General features: G+C 44.1%; 1 protein-coding gene and 1 long non-coding RNA gene across 2 annotated transcripts in view; both read left to right on the top strand.

Moving 5' to 3' along the window:
- Window positions 1-20,522, top strand: part of LOC119866906 (RAR related orphan receptor A) — a 711,488-nt gene that overhangs the window by 1,469 nt on the left and 689,497 nt on the right. The gene's annotated exons all lie outside the window — the stretch shown is intronic.
- LOC119866907 lies at window positions 4,275-9,670 on the top strand. Its single transcript, XR_005381725.1, has 2 exons — window positions 4,275-7,407; window positions 7,643-9,670. It is a non-coding gene; the product is annotated as an uncharacterized LOC119866907 (long non-coding RNA).

Below are 20,522 nucleotides of genomic sequence, written 5' to 3'. Positions count from 1 at the left end.
GGGGGTGCGCAGCCCCGCGCCCGGGCCGGCGGGGGGCGTGTGCGCGCCAGCGCGCGGAGGGCGGCGGTGCCGTGGGGCGCTCCACGCGCCTCCCGAGTGAGCGTCTGCAAAAGCAAACAAGCAGAAACGGAAAGCTCGAAATGCACCCAAACTTATTTCTGCCCCGGGAATCCTTCCCTCTCCGAGGTTCCAGCGTTTCTGCAAGAACCTGGGAATGGTCAGCGGAGAGTTGGATGCTGGTTGGATAGATAGTGCGAGAGATGCGCCCCCCCTCGCCATCCCCCCCCCCCCCCCCGCCCAGCCTCGCCTCCCAGCGATCTTTACACTTCATTTTGGAGAGTATGAGCCGGGGTAGGGGTGGGGTGGAGGGGGGAGGCTCCATTGCCCCCTCCTTGCTTTTTCCTAAAGTCGAGTTACTGGGGGGGGGGGGGGGAAGCTCACTCTCTTTCTTAAAGGTGTCAGAACCTGATGTAGGGTTTTTTTTTTTTCTTTCTTTCTTGGAGGTGGTGGTGGGGGGATTATTTATTTGATTGCGCCTGGAAGTTTGCAAAGAACAGGAGGAAGCTACGGCTTTAATTACTGTTGTAAATAATGTATAAATCACGCCTGTCACTCCGGAGGAAGCGGGCTCGCGCCAGCAGCCCAGGGCCGGGGATCCGGGGATGGAGGATCACCGGCCCCGCGCGCCCCCTCCTCCTGCCTCTCGGCTCCTGGCGGCGATTGGGGGGGGGGCCGGGGAGCGGCGAGTGGGGGCCCGGGAGCCGCTCCCTTCCTCTCGGTGTTACCGCTGGAGGTAGGAATATGGCTGATCATGTGCTGGCTGTTTTACAGTATTTCCCCCCCCCCCTTTAGCCACACCCCCTGTCCGGGCGCTTTCCCATTCACGGAATTCGAGTACAGTAAAAGCCATCAGGATGACACACACGAAAAACATTTAATTAAAGGCGATTTCCGAGGAGTGAACACGCCGAAGCGCGGTTTCAGCGGGAGGGGGTGCAGTAAGGGCCGGGAAGGGAGGATGGGGATCAAGGCTGGGGGCCGGGTCCTGCCGCCAGCTCGGTGAGTTTGTGTGTGGAGAGCTTTTGGCTGCAAAGAGTATATTTAGACCCTGAGACGGTGGATTTGGAATGCGAGCGGGTTATGTAACAGGGTTAATCAGAAACACTGGAGAAAATCCCCTTCATGTGTTTTCTGAGTTTTTTTTTTTTAAAGGAGGGGGGTAACATAGTATATAGGAAGCCACATTAATTTCTAGTTTGTGCTGTCACCCCCCTCTCTCTTAACCTCCCCCTTCCTGTGTGTTATTAGCATCTTCAGGTGTCATTCTTGCCAGGAGGTGTTCTTGCAGGAGATCAGGGTGGCAGGCTGCAGAACCGACTAACAAATCCGTAACTTGCTGTTCTTGCAAATTATATAACGCTGGGGCATTCAGTACCACTAGCCCCCTAGGCTTAGCAAAAAGGGGAGAGGGACAAAGTAGAGGTGGAATGCATCTTGCCCAGCTGACCTGTTGACCTTTGTCCCCTTGCCCCCTACAGAGTCACCCTCCACTCACTCTTCTTTGAACCAACCCGTGCCCCATCTCTCCAGAGATTTACTAGGGGGAGGGAGAAGAGGTAAGGCCCAAACACTCAACTCACATCCTGCACGCAGGCAGTAGGTTATGTAACAGTCTGAATGGAAAAAGGAAGGTCAGAGATGGAGGCATCCTTTAGCTAACACAGCAGTAGTAATAGCTTCCAGAAATTATGTGCATTTGCAGACTTTAACCTCAGATGTAGTGTCTGCTCCTCAGGGATACCAATCTGTGTGTGTGTGTGTGTGTGTGTGTGTGACCTAGGGAGAAGAAGAGAGAATGTGTAAGTATGCCTGGTAGATGAGAGTGATTTGAAAATGGGAAATGTTTGGGTTTTCAGATGATGTAATGGTGTTGGCAGAAAGTCGGCTCCCAGAGTGTAAGCAGCAAGAAAATTGGAGCTGGCATCCAGTATTAATGTCGCATAAATTACAATATCGGAAAGAAATTAACCTACACACTAGGTGATTACGCCTTTTTAATACTTAAAACATAAAGGCACACAACTCAAAAGGAAAAGCAAACATCATCACCTTATAATTAGCATTTTCAACCTCAAGGAGGATTGAATGGAGTTCTTGGCATTGGGTGAAGTGGGAAGCTTTTGGATTTGGGAGGTGCTTTCCAGAGAGGTAGAGGGGTTAGCAGCTTCCAGCCAGCCGGTGTTTGCAGTCCGCAGAAATTGTGGTCTGGATTCTCATGACATTGAGGTGACCTCATGAGACATTACCTGGGTAGACTCGAAGCTGTTATTGAATGCCAGACTCCTGGGAATCCCCGTGTGAATGGGCCGCGTACCCTTAGTGCCTGCGTTGCCAAAAATCAGTTGCGAGACTTTGTGATCTGAAAGACACGCCTTCCTTCCCCCTGTCCTTAAGACTAGCAGGGAATGGTTAGCGGTGGTCACGAAACTGTCCCGTTTTCTAGGTGGTATTAATGATGGCTGGTGTCATTCAGTACCAACTTTACAGCACAATGAAAGGCAAGAAAGGCAGGAGGCAACACGGGAAGTAAGAATGAAACGGAGAAAAAACCACAGCGAATCTTTAATTTAACAAGGCTTACAGGGACTTCAGGGACCCATAAGCATTGTGACATAACTGTTGTTAAAAACCCTTTTCCAGAATCTCGTTATTATATGCATGCCAGAAGCTTACATATTTTACTTCCCTAAAGTTATCCTCACAGGGCTGCGTGGCACGCAGTTGGCTTGGAACACCAGGGTTGTAGGTTGAAGGCTTTTAGGGCAGGCCGACCTCAGGGAAAAATCCAAACCAGAAGATGGGATTAACACTGAAAAGCTCGGTTGGGTTGAGATTGAACCCCCTGGAAGCTCAGTTAGATTGACTTAAAATCAGTTAACAAGGCCTGTAGTTTTTTGTTGCCCTGTGAGGACTTCTAGAGTCACATAACCATAGTGCTTTGCCTCCACGCCCCCTCTTCCAGTCTTGGCTGATTCGCTTTCTGGTAGGTACCCTTCTTGCCTGGCAATTTGTAGCCTTTTCTAGAGATTGATTCTCAGATCAACTTTTCTAACATAGACCTGGCTCTCCACAGTGAACAAGTGATGCCCCATAGTTTGAAAAGAGCTACTGGCTGGGATAAAATCCTTTGCCAGAGGAACGGAATGATTATTTTTTAAACTAAGGGACTTTAATTTTCCGGTAAATTGCTCATAAAAACATTTGTAATTATACCCTCAAAAAAATGTAATGGAATAATTTTAGGAAATGCATTTGGTGATAGTTATGATAACCTCTTCTGTTGCTTCCCCCTTATTTCTTAAGAAGAATTGTGTTCTTAATCCAGAAGTCAAATCCTGAGTAGCTAAAAACATGTACAGCAGACTCCTTATATGTTAGTCACCTGCTGGAATTTTCCAGAACCTACTAGCGTCATGAGGAGCCTTGGCTTTAGAGAATGTCTCCATTTCCAAAACTGGAAATATGGAGTCTTCATGGAAGCCCTCACCATGAGACCCTTCAGCATGTGTTTTCAAGGCAGCAGAAGTGGTGGTGTTGGTAAGGGGTGTAGCACATGCTGCTAGTTCCACACCAGGCTCCTAAGTGGGATGTAGGGAGGTGTGAGGACATTATTTGTTGTAGTTGTGCCTCCAGGTGAAACGTTCTGGGGATTTTTGGTGACAGCCGAATTGTTTTTGGAAGCCATCTGACCCCTGTCCAGAGCTAACCTTTGGAACGCAAGTGAGACAAGCCCGTGGGTGCTTCTCCTTGGGCTATACTCTTGTCACTTCTGACTTAAGATGCACATTTTTCTCTACATTTTCCCATTTCTGATTCCAGAAAGTTGTGGTGTGTTGTTGGAAGGGCAGACTGAGTTGGATGTCACTGGAAATTCTGTTTGTGTGGTCTCTTACGGCAGATGCCATTTTTTCTTTCTTTCTTTCTTTCTTTCTTTCTTTCTTTCTTTCTTTCTTTCTTTCTTTCTTTCTTTCTTCTCTCTCTCTCTTCTCTCTCTCTCTCTCTCTCTCTCTCTCTCTCTTCTTTCTCAGATTTTATTTATTTATTCATGAGACACACACACACACACACACACACACACACACAGAGGCAGAGACACAGGCAGGGGGAGAAGCAGGCTCCATGTGGGGAGCTTAATGTGGGACTCAAACCTGGGACTCCAGGATTGCGTCCTGGGCTGAAGGCGGCACTAAACCGCTAAGCCACCCAGGGATCCCTAGATGCCACTTTTTCTGAGAGCACTCTTCCTCTCTGCCCTCATCTTCTTAGTCTACTTGATGAATTGTGCTTCTTAGGTTACCTGTGTCCTTATGTGTTTATGGAAGCAAAATACATAATGACATTTCAGGTGTCTGGGGACAGATTGTAATGTGACCTCCATGTGTGCAGAAGACTAAATTTGGTAGAAAATCCAGCTCTCTTCATATGACTTAACGTGCTGCTGCTTCCCCTCTTTGTCTTCCGTGAGCCATTGTTCAGGTACTTTGAGGTAGACGTCATCTACTCCCTTGAGGAGATTCCTGACCAGTTATCCCAGATTAGTGATAGATTCTTCTAGAGCAACAAGAGTCTGCTTTGAAAGGCCTTCAGGTACCAGAGTGAATACTAACCTAGAATGTAGAATATCTTTCTGAATATGAAGACTGTCATCCTGTTGAGAATATTAGGAACAGTCTCTCTCTCTCTCTTTTTCTCTATATGGTTCTCTTTTCTATCATTAAAAAAAATGTCTTGTTTTTTTTAGGGGAGGTGCCGATTGTGTGTGTGTGTGTGTGTGTGTGTGTGTGTGTGTGAGATTCATAATCGGAAGTGTTGGTTTGAAAACGAGCTGTTCCATTTTTCACCCACCTTACTAAACCGTATGTTAAGAGAAATAAAAGTGAATCATTTTGAATTAATGCTTTGAAAAAAAAACTCCAGATAATCAGTGTTCAAGTGTTGATTAATATACAGTAAATCATGATTTTTCTATAAGGGTATCAAGGCATTACTAATGAATTAGTTTTTCTGGCTAACAGTAGATTAACCAGAAATCTTTTCTGTCTTTCTCGTTTTGAATTTTTTTTTTTATTAATGTGCTAGTCCCCTTTCCTACCCTAGAAAGAACATTGGGAATGTAATTGAATCTTTCTTTGAGGTTTGAGGATCTTACAGTGCCACAGGGTCACTGTTCTGAGGATGAATTCTGATTGTACATTATAGAACTGTGAATGGAGACAGTGCCAGAGATTGGACTAAATCTGCCCTGATCCCAGCTTGGAAATTGTTTTCTTTTTCTGTTAAATCCTCGATGTCAGTATGTTTTGTTAGTTGCCTTCCTTGGCCTCTGACTTGCAAGGAGCAAGGCAGACATTCACTTTAATTAGTTGACTAGTTACTTGAGGTTTGTACTTTCTAGGAAAATTTCAACCTGAATCGAGAACCTTAATTTTTTCCCTGCAGTTATGGTGGATGTAAAATCACTCTCAGATGTTTAGGAAGGCTGTTTTATTTACAAAGAAGTTATGTAAGGTATTACCGTAGCATTATATAACTTCTCCCCCTACTTGTAATAATGGCAAATAGAAATATCGGCTAATTTTGCCTCTTCCTTAGATATGTTGAGAGGGTATCACAAATCCTAAAAACTAACACATTCTAGGGTTTGAGGGAAGACTTTCAAGAATATCAATAAAGAACGTTTAAATTCCCCCAAAGGAAATTCTCCTTTCAAGTTTGGGCCTTTGTTCCCTGGGCCAGTGTGGGAAGCATGCCCAGGAGGGCACCATCAGAGGCTGACTTTCTCAGGGCCCTCCCACTTGACTTAATGATAGTCTGTGGTTATCTTCTGGCATCTTTGATGTCACAGCATTGCAAATTCATCTTAGGAGTCGTGGCGTTCTTTTGTGACAGCCCAGTTATTATTATTATGATTATTTTGTTTTTGGAGTAAGGACATCAAGGAGATTATCTAGAGAAGTCCATAGGAGAGGGGAACGGGGCGTGATGAGGAATAAATGTGCCACATCTTGTGGCTCGCTTTTTGCTCCCCCTTTAAATGCCAATGTGACAAAGGAGTCACAGGTACCAATTCCCATGTGTTGATAGAAGAACGGTCTCTTGTTGTTTTTTCCTAACAGACGTTTATGACCTCCATTGACAGGTCATTATTACAGACTGTCCTAGCACCTTCTGTGCTATGGCACATTGACAGTGGCGTGGCCCTGTGGTTTCCTGGTGATTGTCTCGTCCACAGAAGTGAGGCCCTGGTGGCCAGCTGCAGGGCCCTCTGCAGTGTCCACCACCAGTCGAGAGTACAGGTCTCCCACGCCCTGAAAGGTGCCAGAGGACTGCAGGCTGTGCCAGGAAGTTTCTGTACCAGCACTGTTTGCCCCAAAGCTCAATCGGAGGCTGGAACTGAGTAGGAACCCTTATGGCATAGAGGATTTATAGTCTCCCAGCCTCGAGTCATCTCTAGCAACATTATTGGGCATTTGAGTTTTGATTATGAACTATCTTAAAGTTGCTTTTTTTTTTTTTTTTTTTTTAAATAATCAGGAAGTTCCTCCATCCATGAACAAACCGTAATAGATGAAACTCTTCTGGGGTGCAAGGAAGGGTGCCACTTAGTACAGGATCCTCAAGCCTGTGAAAGAGGCAGCGCACTGTTAAAAATACCTAGCTTACTTCGGGGGAGGATTTGGCTGAATGCTGATGAAGTTTATGAAATATGAATGTAGTGAAGTTGCTGTACGTAAGTGGTAGGCGTGTGTGAAAGAAGTAAGAAGAAATAAAATTGTGTATAAATGACACTCTGAAACTTGATGGAATTGTATACGTGACAGGAATGGTGACGTTTGGGTCTGTGCTTAATGGGGGAAAATAAACTGGCTTAAAGTCTATATGTCAAACTAGATGGGGGGCTAAAAATTATAGAAGATAAAATTATTGGACTTATTTTATGAGCAAAGGATGCTACCAAGGATAAATAGGCAGATTGCAAGTGGTAGAGGTGAAGCAGAATAGGGGGAAAAAAATGAGGAATCAACACTTGAATTTATAACGAGCTATGGTAATCACTGTTTTAAATAATCCCAACCATTAACTACTGTGCTGCTAGACAGAGAATTAGTTATAGCCAAACAAAAGGCATAAATATGAATTTTAGGTTGTGTGGGAGAAATCCTCTTGATCCCCAAAGCATAAATGCATGTACTGAGAAGCAAAGCTACACACGATGTAATTTTTTCTGTCTTATCCCAATTAATTGACAGCCAACTGTATGCCTCTTTCCTGAAGGTGACTTTACAATCTCCAGACACAGACATTTCTCTCAGAAGTGGAGTGAAGGAAGGAGAACCACAAGCTAAAGTGTGTGTCACTGGGTGAAGTATTTTGGGGGGAGAGATAAGAAGGGTACAGTAGGGGATCGGAGCAGTGCATACAGGGATGAAGAATGCCTGTTTGGGGCTGGGGAGTGGGGGCTGTGAACGAGGAAGGGAATCTCTAGAGGGAAGGAGACTTCTGTGCAAAGGAAAATGAAATTAGCATTGACTCTGAAATGGCTCGGAATGTGACTTTCTAATTTTAAATTATCTTTAACAAGGGCAATGAAAAGAGGAAAAGTTGACACTTTGAGAAGTTATGACGAACTTGTCGAGAATGCCAATTGACAAAGGCAGGTAAGGGAATACTTGGAAAAACAGAACAAGAACAGGTCTGAAGGGCATGCTGATCTGCTTCCTAGCGTGTTAAGGGAATTGGCGGGCATGTTTATTGACTCTTCCAATTAGTTTTAAAGAAACCTGAAGAAATGGACAAAGACGGAGAAAAGACAACCAGATGTGATTCTGCTCTTCCAGAAGCAGAGAGGCTTTTCTCATCCCATATGATCGATGCCAGTCCTGGGGAAGACTCACTGTATAGCAGTTAATGGATTTTCAACATACCAATCACAGAAGAAACAAGGGTATATTTAGCAAGTCTAAAAACTCTTCAATAAACTGCATTGCTTTTCATTTTCACTGTACAGTCATAAAGCCAGGGGATGGTAAGAAGGCCATGGTAATGATACAGCGTGTACTCCCAGGAACGTTTGTATGATGGGGATATTACGTCTGAAAGGACAGGGCATCTGGGAGGATGAACTGCCCATAACTCTCAATTGTCCAGGTAATGAAGCATTGGAAAGCAAACGCAAATGAAATACTTTGATAATCAAAAATGATTCTTCTTTTAGTGATCATATTAGTTGACTGATGGTGACAGGTATGAAATTGCGAGTTGCGTGTAGCCATTTCTGGCACTCGTGGTCCACTTCTGATGAGCATGTTGATGTGGAAAGTGGGAACCCGGACGGTTTCTATAGACCGGGCTGTGAACCCAGAAGATGTAAAATTTGACAGCGTGAAGGACAAAGGTTGAAGATTAGTGAGCCCTAAAATTTCTTGAGGCCTTACAGAGAATCAGTTGGAGAACTGACGCTACACTGAGAAGCTCTAGCAAGTCCTAAAGCTCATTTTTCTCACCTCGAGCTTGAGGGTGTGTGCTAGGTGTGTGCTAGGTGTGTGGTGCTCACTCACCATGCTGGTGCCGGTGCTGTTTTATTAGCCCAAGGCCTGTTAGACGCAGAAGCGGCCTTCTAAATCATATAGCCTGGCCCTTCTCCTTTAAACTGACACTCACAGAGATCTAATAATGTGTCTGAGTTCCCATTCCTAGTAAGTGGCAAGACTGTGACAAGAGTATGGGTCATCTACTTTGTAGAAGCGTTCCAGTGTTCCTTGCCTTTGTGTGCTGTGCCGAGATACTCGGAAATTCCAGCAGGTACAGAATCAATTTCCTGAACCCCCTCTCCCCGTCCTGCCAGGTAACCCCCCTGAGGATATTATGATGCATACACAAGTTAATCCAGCATGAGGTAGCTGACATCTCTGAAACTCAATGCATGTGACGTTGGTTGTGCGTCAGTAATGGAGCATTATCAGTAATTGTTATGTTTTCATATCCCACTGGGCATTTTGAATATTATATGAAAATTAGCCCATGAACACCAGTCATGGCCATGTCAGTAAAAGCATTCTGAAGCATAGTGAAAATAGTGCCTGTATCTTATGCACTGCTGATTGCGTAGAAAGTAAAATAGAGGCTCTGGAAGGGACCGTCTTGTCATCGGTGCCAGCCTGAGCGGTTATGCTCGCTAGAGCTGGATGCAGCCAGAGGGTGGAATGGAGAGGCTGGCTCTCAGCAACTGCCCTTTTTCGTCAAGGCAGAGGAAAGGCTGTGTCTTTTATAAGAGATGCTCAAGAGGAAGTGCACCCGTGGAATACTATAATAGCTAGTAAAAATCCTATTCCAGTAGAAAAGTATCTCTTGATAGGGGAAAATGTTTGTCATCTATTAGTGAAAAGTAATAACCTTCATAGCAGTGTGCCCAGAATGACATCATTTTTGTAAAAAACTATAGTGTGTGTATTAATATGGACCCACGTACACCTTAATAATGAAATGATAAAATGGTTATTTTTAGTGTGAGTTTTTTTTGTGCCCTTCTGTATTTTTGACTTTCCTGCATTATACATGTATTACTTTTGTAACTAGAAAAAAATAAATCTTATTTTTTTTCTAAAAGAAAGATCGTTTGTATGTTGTGAAACTGGGGGTGCGTTGAAGGAACTAATTCTGCGCTTCGTATGTCACACAGAATTGCTCAGTATTTCAGGATGGGCCAAGTTTACTGGCCCCAAGAGCAGTACCTCTGACAGGTATTCAGCCAGGATCATCAGGAAAACAAGGTTCATTCAGCTTGCATGTGAAAAGAAGCGTCCAATATTGGAATTTATTGCCCTTTAGGACGATATCTTTGAGGTGTTTATACTGTGATCTACAATGAGAAAAACATACTACATTGTGACCCAGTACACACACACGTGCGCACACACACATGCATGCGCATACATACCACAAGTGCATGCAATAAACTTTTCATGTAAAATATTTATCCTTTACCTGTGATGCACTGTTATTTTTGTTCTATTATTTAAAGACAAGATATAAATCATGAGCCACCAAATTGGTTTCATGATCTATTTATGGGCTGTCTCTCACAGTTTTAAAAACCCCGTTGTGGACATAAGGTAGAAGCAGCCTTTTTGTGAGCCATGGCCTGGCTGTAGGAGGGAGGGAGAGAAGGGTGGGAAGGGGAGGTAGAGGGGGGAATGGAGTGTTTCCACAGTAACTGATGTTGGACTCCAGGTGTTACTCATTATGATTTCAGGGAGGAGGTGGGGGATGGAAAATAATGTAAATACTTATTATTTGTAATCATACGGTATCTTTATACCACTTTTAGCACATGCTCATTAATACCCCGTTACCTTTAGACATGCATCTGCCAAGACTGGCTCAGAATGTAGATTCTGGGATCCCCATTGCTTGGATTTGATGTCACTGTGTAAAAGCCCAAGGATGGCGTTCTGGACAGAGGTTTGCTGAGCGCTTTGTGTGTGAACACAGCAAACGAGATTGAGGGCCGATCCCTGCCTTCCTGGATCTTGCATTCTAGGGGTGGCATCTCTCAACGAAGCCCCTGGTCTGGAGGTTCTCTTCTAAGTGCCTCTTGGATGTGGCCATCCTTAGCCCTCTTCCCCATACATGCTTTCACCCTTCCCCTCTTCTTCTTTCCAACCCAGTGCTCCCATCTTCTGTCCCAATCTCTCTTTGCTTCTTGAAAGCCTGCAGTGGCTTTAGATAAGGCTACGAGATAAGACTCACCCTCTCCCTCCTGCAGTTCTCGTGATCCCTGTCTTCTTCAGTTGTCAGGTGGGCCTGGCTCATGCAGTAAGCACGTAACCTCTTCCTTTGCCGGGTTGCTTTATACTGTCTTACAGTGTTATTTCCCGGCTAGGTGTCTAGTCTCCCCAAGAGGACTGGCACCGTGGTTTATCCTGTTACTCCTGCGCAGTGCTTTGCGAAAAGTCAGTGCTCACTAACTGTGCAGAGCATCTCTTTCACATTGCCCTGCCAAGCCGGTCACTTTTTCAGTAGATTCAGCGCTCTACTTCCCAACTCTGCAAGCACAGCTTCTACTCACTCAGACTTCCAGCTAGGCCTTGGGTATGGACCCAGCTGCCCTTCTTTGTCCCATTTCTGTCTCTCTCAGATCTACCAGTCGTCCCCTCCATGGCAGGTTCAGGCCCGCTCCAGTCTTGAGCAACTCAGATGAAGGCCAAACATGTTGGGAAACAGCATGTATGCGTGTTACGAGCCAGCCGGGAGTCAGGCAGACCTGGGCCAGAGGCCCAGGTGTGCTGGGTGCTGGCTGTCTGACTTAGGTAAGTGCATTCATCACTCATTTTGTTTCTTTCATCACCTGAAAACTAGAGATGTGTATGATGCTGGCTTCCCAAGATGGTTGAGGGTGACCTGTGATTAGGCACGCATGGCACCTCGCAGGGTGCCCATTAGACCTAGACTGTAGCTCCAGTGATGGTGGTGATGATGGAGCACATACAGATACAGGAGCTTCTGTTGCCTGTCTCCTCCTCAGGTCTGTGACTCCCTTTCCTTAGATCATTCCTCCCTGGTTCGGACTGGTTGCTCTATGAAACAAGCAAGGCTATCTGAAGGCATCGGAAGCCTTACCTTTTACTGCTAGTTCCCTTTCCTGACTGGATCTGCCCTAGTCACTCAGCTCAGCCACCATGGGCTGAATCTTTGTGAAGACAAATCACTTAAGCTCAACCTCATCACTCATTTGGGCTTCCTGAGCTTCCACCTCACACCTTCCACTGAACCTGAACAGGGCCCATTTCTGCCTGTTTCCTCCCCCTCACTTTTACTCTTCCTTTTGCCCTGCTGGCTACCCCCTCCAGCTATTGAGGCTGTGGGAGTGCCCTCCTTCCCACTGTGCTCCAGAGCTCTCTCTCCCGCCTCATTTTTCAGCAACCCATCATCATTCCTTGCCCTCCCTTCCCCTTTACTCACTTTCTCCTCCCTGCCAAAAATCACATTGGAGAAGCTTGTCTGCGAGGGTTCCATTCAACTTGTTCTACATTAATGCTCCACTACGGTGACCCACTGCTGAGTCTTTCACTTGTAATGTAATCTAATAATTTACATGCACTTTGCAAGCAATACTCTCAGAGACTCACAACCTGCTTGAAATTGCTCTGCTGTTACAGTAGTTGAGCTGATGAGAGAGAGCAGTGTGAGAAAGAGTAGTTATGGGTACCACAGTGGTACTGGGTAAACCCAGGAAAATAATGTTAGCATAAGGTGAGAGTGTGCTGATGGATTATAATATCCTTTCTTAGAGAATCAATTAAGTTTGCAGAGGGTCTTGTATTGATTTTGGCTTATAATTGGACGAGGCTGGGTCAAAGTATAGTAGGTAGAAGCATTAGCAAGGAAGAGGAAATGAAGCAAGAGTGGAAACCTGTCTTTCTGGGATGCTGTGAAAATATTTTAGTTTCAGTATCTTATATGACTTTTACAGAATTAATTGACACTCTGATTAGGTTGTTTTATTTCTTTACTCAGAGATGTTGGAAGCCAGTTCTAATATCCAGTAGTCATGAAAATAGAGTAATGCTGTAGTAATAGTGCCATTGTAAAGTGAATTACACCATTAATTACGCATCTATTTTGTCTAATTTGTATTGTGATTGTGTGGGTAATACACACATTTATAGGCATAGAGTAGCTGGTTTTTAAGAAACAGACTCTAGCTGAGAAGCCCCTATCCTATAATATTGAACAGTTAGTGAAAATAAGCCATTGTTCAGTGAAGAAGTTCATCTTTATATATATATTTTTAAAGATTTTATTTATTCATGAGAGAGAGAAAGAGGCAGAGACACAGGTAGAGGGAGGAGCAGGCTCCATGCAGGGAGCCCAATGTGGGACATGATCTTGGGATCCCAGGATCACACCCTGAGCCAAGGGCAGACACTCAACCACCCAGGCGTCCCGACATCTTTATATATTTAAATGTGAATGTATATCTATGTATATACACACACATACACACATGTCCATATACATATATGCACAGGCACACACATATATTGTGCCAGTCAAGCAAATCAAGAAAATACATGATAGGGGATCCCTGGGCGGCTCGGCAGTTCAGCGCCTGTCTTTGGCCCCGGGTGTGATCCTGGGGTCCCGGGATCGAGTCCCACGTCGGGCTCCTGGCATGGAGCCTGCTTCTCCCTCTGCCTGTGTCTCTGCCTCTCTCTCTCTCTCTCTCTGCCTGTCTATCATGGGTAAATAAAATCTTAAAAAAAAAAAAAGAAAATACATGATGACTGTGGCATAAAAATGTTTGCCTTCATTTGTCTTTTAGCAAGTTGACTAGCCTGCATGGGGAGAGATGTCAGTTATGGTAGGCCAAGTCAATATGGTATCAAGGACAGGGTTTGAAAACAAGGGTTTGTGCATTTGTTTCAAAATCTTGGTCATTATTACCATGCCCAAGAACCTCTGTTAATTGATATCTCTCAGGTTGGGGGAAGAACCATTAAAATCCAGGAATTGGGATCCCTGGGTGGCGCAGTGGTTTGGCGCCTGCCTTTGACCCAGGGCGCGATCCTGGAGACCCGGGATCGAATCCCACGTCGGGCTCCCAGTACATGGAGCCTGCTTCTCCCTCTGCCTGTGTCTCTGCCTCTCTCTCTCTCTCTCTGTGTGACTATCATAAATAAATAAAAATTTAAAAAAAATAAAATAAAATCCAGGAATTAGGGTCATTTTATTTTGTCACTTGTCTCCCAGGGAAGGATACTGGCCAAAGAACTTCTTCCACAGCACAAAGATAGAGGCATATTTTTTATTCCTCAAGTCATTAGCTAACCCTAGAGCAGAGACAGGATCTAAGAAGGCAGCATTCAGTGTGGGTGCTCCCAGTGGAACATGTAAATTAGAAAGTCCATGACTCTTACACTTTGCCATGTTACCAGTGACTTTATCCCTTCACTCCTGGAAGCGCTGATATGGGGTGGGGTTGTTTGGCATTATGTGTGAGTTTCTAACTATTAGAGTGGTATTTCCAGGGAACTTCTGAAGACTTAACCTGGGGCATCTCAGGCTGAATTGCTGCCTCCAAGACTTCGTTCCCATATTTTTATGCAGTGGCCATCTGGAAGGGATTTTATTGTAGTCTCCATGTCTCCCCTCCCCCTGCTCCAAAGTTTTGCTTTTGTAGCATTGTCAATTAGTACTACCACCTGGTAATCTAGAACCTCAGAAGGACCTCATCCAAAGAGGTGAGATTATATTAAGTTTAGAATATATTTAACTTTCATATATATAATGCTTCCTATGATGACTAAAATGTTGAAAGTAAATCTGTGTCATAAACAACTGTGCCCTTGCTGTATTATAGATCAACAATATTGTCTTTAAACTTCGAGTGAACATTTGAAGAGAGAGCATACAGTGTCAATGCCTGCCATGTGGATTAAGAATATATTTAGTGAAAAAAAATAATATATTTAGTGGAGAAATTTTATTGCAAACCTCAATGAAAAAAATCAGTATATTGTGCCTTAAAATATGTTACAGTGAAAATTACCATGGTGTTTGACAACATGCCTTTATTAATTAGTTTTTTCTATTATTTTTTAGTAGCAAACACACTCTGGTTTGATCACTCATTAGGTACAGTTCTTACTGAATTCATATTTTGCCGCTTCGGTGTATTTATCTTTCCACTGGTCTTCAGTTCCTGGAGGGGCGTTGTCATAGATTGTCTTGAGTCTTTTGTCCCATTTCTCTGTCACTTGGGCATTCAGTGAGTGCCCTCAGGATGCTAGTGACCATGCAGTTTAGAATCAATATGTGGAAGACGAGCCAGCTGAGGAAAGACTGGGATAAGGTAAGAAAATCTAATATTCTTTGAAAGCTTCAGATGTTTAAAGGTGAAGCAATACATTGCCTCCTTTCATTCATTCATCAAGTATTTATTGAGCACTTGCTGTGTGCCAGGTCATGTGCTGATCAGTGGAGGAACAAACTGAGTTAGGGAATTGATAGGCAGGAGAGATGCGGTAATTTCAGAAAATGTGGAGAATGCTGTAACAGAGATGCTTACAAAATACATAGCGCACAGAAGAAGGAGAACACTCCTTGTGAGGAGGCAGGGAAGGCTCACTGAGGAAGATAGCCTTGCCTAGTTTTGGGGAAAATGAGGAGAGACTTACCTAGAAGACAAAAAGTGAGAGAGAGGGTGTTGTGGGCCAGGATACACGAGATGGGAGTTCACAGCACATTCAGGTAGGGTGAATGAGGTGTAGCTTGGCTGAGGCATGAAGTCTGTTGGCAAGGCCCAGGAGGTGAAGCTGGACAAAGCAGGCAGGGGCCAGGTGAGCCCTTTGGACACTTTTCCTCTGCAAAATTTTGAGCAAGTAAAAAATACCTGATTTCTTTTCAATAAGGTCCGTAAGCATAAGTGTGTTTGAAGGTTGGGGTGGAAAATTGACAGTGTAGGTAAGGGGCCGAGTTAGGAGAGCTCTGTGACAACTTTGAAAAGAGGGACTGCAGGCCAGGACTGGGGTTGAGGAAGGGGTGGCCTCTGAGGTAGCATTTCCCAAGAGGTGAAATGGAATGCTCACAAGGGAGGTAATGGCAGGAGTCCCTACCTGAGGTGGGTGCAATTATTGGCCGGGACAGACTGGAGTGGGATGTAAAAGGGGAGGAGATCTGGGTCCCTGAACTTAGTTCAAGGTCCTGGGGAAATGTGTCAGGGGCAGTTGGAAATCTGGGGCCGGCAGTGAGCATGTTAGCCGGGGAATCAGGAGAAACAGTATTTGAACAAGGGCCTGAAGCTCAGGGGGGACAGCTGGGCTGGAGGCGTTATGGAACAGTGTTTTTAACAGGGGATTGGAAGGTGAAATTTTTATACCAGGACATGTGTACATGTTTACATCAAGAGAAGTTATGGGGATCCCTGGGTGGCTCAGTGGTTTAGCACCTGCCTTCAGCGGGATCGAGTCCTGCGTCAGGCTCCCTGCATGGAGCCTGCTTCTCCCTCTGTCTGTGTCTCTGCCTCTCTCTCTCTCTTTCTCTCTCTCTCTCTCTCATAAATGAATAAATAAAATCTTAAAAAAAAAAAAAAAAAGAAGTTAAGCCTAAGGTCCAAGTGGGTGTAGCTGAGAAAGGAAAAGAGATGAATTAATCGATGCTGCGACAGAGAAGAGTATCTCAAAAAATTGGCTTTGGACTTGGAAATTTTACATTTACTAAAGGCATTTAAAACAACAACAACAACCCACCAAGAACATCTCTAAAGTCAGAGTGAGGTTCTAATACACCCTGCTGCTGCAGGTTGCATTTGAGTTTTATCTGCCTTGATGGTGGTCTCCTTCCCATCATGTCTAATTGATGATTGTAGAGTTGTTGCCCACCTCCCCTCCCCTGCCTTTTTTTTTTTTTTTAACTTTCTACACAGCTCAGCATTGATTTATCCTGTCTCTAAAGGGAATCTGCCTCACACTTGGCAGAACCTCAAGGTTGGGAGAAATGGAATGAATAGTAGCTGTGGAGAGGTCTCCACATTACCCTGGGAGAAAGGCTTCGTGGGAGAGAAAGTTGAAAGAGGGTCTTGAGAAAGGGTGTGTGATCCTCAAAGGATGGGTCTGGCCACGGAAAACTAAATGGGAGATTTTTTTTTTCCCCTTGTTGTTGAGCGAGACCCAGAAAGGCACAAGTGTTTGTTGGCCGGGCAGACGATGGTGTCGATTATGGTGACAGTGGGACAGCCACCCTGTGTGTATGGCGCTTGGTGTTTCCCGAGGGGCTTGCACACAGGGCACAAGCCCCTGGAGGTCCTGGAAAGGGAAGGAGTCGATGATGTCTCCGGCTGTGGAGGGACTAGAGAAGTGCTGGGTAATTAGGGAGACCTGTTGACTTAAAACAACTCGGGTGCTAATAGGCTGAACTTACCTTTGACTCCCCTGAATGTGACTGGGGGGGGGGGGGTTGCTCTGCCTGTTGGAAGGGTCATTCCTTTGCCTTCTGAGGCGGTCGCTGGGCTCCACATTGTCTTCCATGAGCTCTGACTAAATGCTTTGCCTGTAGATATTCCACTAATATGTCATATGAATTATTTGTGTTATCTCTGTGCTGTGAAATTAGAGGCCTTCACCCACAGTGTGGTAAGTAGATTAAAATGAAAGCCTGTTTTTTATGGTATGGGGGAAACTGGGCAAATATCAGGGAGCCATTTTGTGCGTGTTTGATCTGACAGTGGGGAGGCCTTGGGATGCCAGCGCCTTCTAAAATCTGAAAGCTGAGCTCCGGCTGGAGTTTTCTTCAAAGAGGTTTATATTTTATCCGTTGGCACTTCTAAGGGAGAAGGAGGGTTTGGAGTGGGTGATTTTGTGATGATTCTTTTCTTGCTGCTGTTTTTTTTTTTTTTTTCTTCTTCTTCTTCTCCGTCTTTTTAACTTTTCAGAAAGCCCTTCCAGTTCTACGGTCAGACCCCGTTCAGGACGTTGGTGGCCAAACAGTCCCCTTTTGTTAAACGAGCGTCCTATTTTTGTTTCTCTTGAAAGGTGCCCTTCAGGACAGCAGAGCCTTTATTTGGGCTGTTTAGTACTGAGCCCTGAAGAAACCTAAACAGAAATTGTTCGAAGCCCAGGCCAAGTGCCTCCTTTTGCTAACGAGGCAAAGCTAACCCCACAAGATGAAATCTAACCAGCCGGTTACCTGAGAACCACTGTGGGGAGTTCTCCAGCTTGACTTCTCTTGCTCTGGCCTCCATCCCAAGAGTGAAAGTGGAGGGTCAGGGCTTTTCTGCACAGAGATGCAAGAAGAGAGTTCTGGCCCTTGGTGAGGCTAATGTTTTCAGGGGCCCCATGTCTGCCTGCAAAACATTGAGGATTAACGTTGATTCAATGAACGTTTGTTTATTTGTTTGTTTTTCTTTTTCCAAAGGGAAAGGTATCCGTAGCTTTATTTAGCCTACCTCAGATAGTTCTGTGATTGCCGGTTCTGCCTTTTTCTTCCACAGATGAGGTAAACTGAGTTATTTGAGAAAATTGAGGTCTGTGTGGGATTTGATAATTTAGAGGTTGTGCATATGAAGTGATTTTATTCTCTTCTAACAGTCACGGGCTTAATTAACCTCTGCAATTTGAAACAGAATATTTGTTTCTTAACCAAACCAAAGATCCTCTGGCTGAGAGCTCAGACAGGCCTCACTGCACATGTATTGCCTTCAGTTGTGAAATTTTTCTACCCACTTTAGATATCACCTGGGTCATTCAGGTGGACCGGAGAAGAGTGTTGGTCTTTGTTCGAGAAAGAAAGACTGGCTGGACAAGTTTGATCCCTAGAGGCATTTTGGAGCCTCTTGAGTGTGAGGTCATCGGTATATTTAAATTTTGAGCTTCCACACACATTGGTCAGTGAAGCTCTGGCCCTCCTCGTTAACTGCATGTTTTCCCCTGTGCTTCCAGAGGAAGAGACTTTTGCCTCTTGGGGAACCCCCAGCCTCCTGGGAGCGTCCGTGGGACTGGCCCCTGTATATACAGACAACTAAAAAGTGAAGCGGTTCAGAGCTAGGCATCATTTTAAGGCTAAAGTCATACATTTTAGAAAGTTGAGGGCTGGTTCTGTGACAGGGAAGTTGAGCTAAATATGCAGTTCTATTTTAATTTTCACTTTATGCCAAGGCAAAAGCATTGGGAGATAGGCTATAAATGTATAAGTAAGTCACTGCAAGAATAGCCCTTGCAAAATGCAGATTTAGGAAGGCTAAATATTTTCTCACATACTTTAATGCACACGAATAACTAACCCCTGATCCAGTTCCTGAGAAAGGGATGTTGTATAACCACTTAACCTTGATCGCTGTAATGAATAGTACAGAAGTCTGCATAACTGTAACGTAAGTATTTGATTGTCTTCCCTCCAGCTGCAATAACAAAATACCATAGGCTGGGTAGATGAAGCGACAGAACTTTATTTTCGCATGGTTCTGGAGATTGGAAATTTCTAGATTCATGTGCTGGCAGATTTGATGCTTGGTGAGGGGACCTCTTCCTAGCTTGCTGGTAGCCGGCTTTTTATTATATCCTCACATGGCAGAAAGAAGAAATTTTGGTGTCTCTTCCTCTTCTGAGGGCACTAATCTCATCGAGGGGACCCCAACCTCCTGATCTCATTTAAATTTAATTACCTTCCAAATGGCATCACGTTGGGGCTAAGGGCTTCAATATATGAATTTGCAGGGAACACCATACATACAATCCATAAAATCAGTTGATGCTTAAAGCCTACTAAAATTTTTTCAGGGTGGTCAACTTATCTCTAAAAAGTTGTTTAAAATCCTTAACTTGTTCATTTGTTTGTTTAAGTAGAATCCTATTTTTCTATGTATGTTTTATCTTAGGCATGGCTGTGTCTCCTCATATTCCAGTACTGTTTGAAAGCTACAGTAGTAAAAACCCAAGGTAATTAAGGCTATGGTATCATTGTTTTAAATTAGTGTGTGATTTTTTTTTTAATTCAACAAGTTCCTTCAGATTCTGCATAATTGGATCACATTTTAATTTTGTGGCAAATAAAGATCTATTTTACATTTCTATTAGAAAGACAAGCCCCTGTGGCTAGGTCTGAATTAGAATGTTTGCTGTTGGTTGTACTGAAGCAGTAAGACTTTCAGAGTTGATTCAGCTTCTGAAAAACTCATCTATGAATCTTTTGGGTAAGAAAAGAATCCTTGATTTAAAGATATACACAGGCATAGAGTTCAGGTAAAAGACAAATACTAGGACAACAAGAAAATGAAATATATAAACATTAAATGCAGGCAAAGAATAACTAAATCATGGATTATCCAGTATGGTATATACTCCCAGACATATCAATCTTTGACTCAAGGACACCTGTTCATGAATACATTTTATTATCTGTGTGGTTAATACCCTGGGAGTTTGCATAGAGCACAATAATAAAGATCTCAAACCAGAGAGTGCACTGGACAAGTAATTAAGAGGCCTAGGTTCTGATCCTAGTTCCACTATTAATTATGTAAGCGGCTTTGAGGAACTGGCTGTGGCTCACCCCCCACACCTTGCCTCACCTTTTTCAGGTGAACTCCAGGTGTAGTTCAGGGACACACTGAGCTACAAGGTCCTACCGTCTCTGTCATTCTGTGACCTTATGACAAAGACCGAACTTTCTAAAGGAGCTAGCAAGGAATACACTTTCCTTATTGTTTCTACCATTTTTAAAAGATGAGGCATAATTAACATCTCATAAAATTCACCCTTCTTAATTGTACAATTCAGTGATTTTAGTAAATTTATGGAGTTGTACAACCAACATCACAATCTAGTCATAACGCATTTCTGTCATCCCAAAAGAAGCTCTCATGCCCGTTTGCTGTTACTGCCCCTTCCAACTGCTAGTCTAAGATAGCCATTCATCTACTCCCTGTCTCTGCAGACTTGCCTTTTCTGGACATTTATTTAAATAAA

Source organism: Canis lupus, chromosome 30 (assembly GCF_011100685.1).
Source record: "Canis lupus familiaris isolate Mischka breed German Shepherd chromosome 30, alternate assembly UU_Cfam_GSD_1.0, whole genome shotgun sequence".
In the NCBI taxonomy this organism is placed as follows: domain Eukaryota; kingdom Metazoa; phylum Chordata; class Mammalia; order Carnivora; family Canidae; genus Canis; species Canis lupus.
Note: the sequence above shows the minus strand (reverse complement) of the source record. Positions and strands in the feature narration are given on the sequence as shown.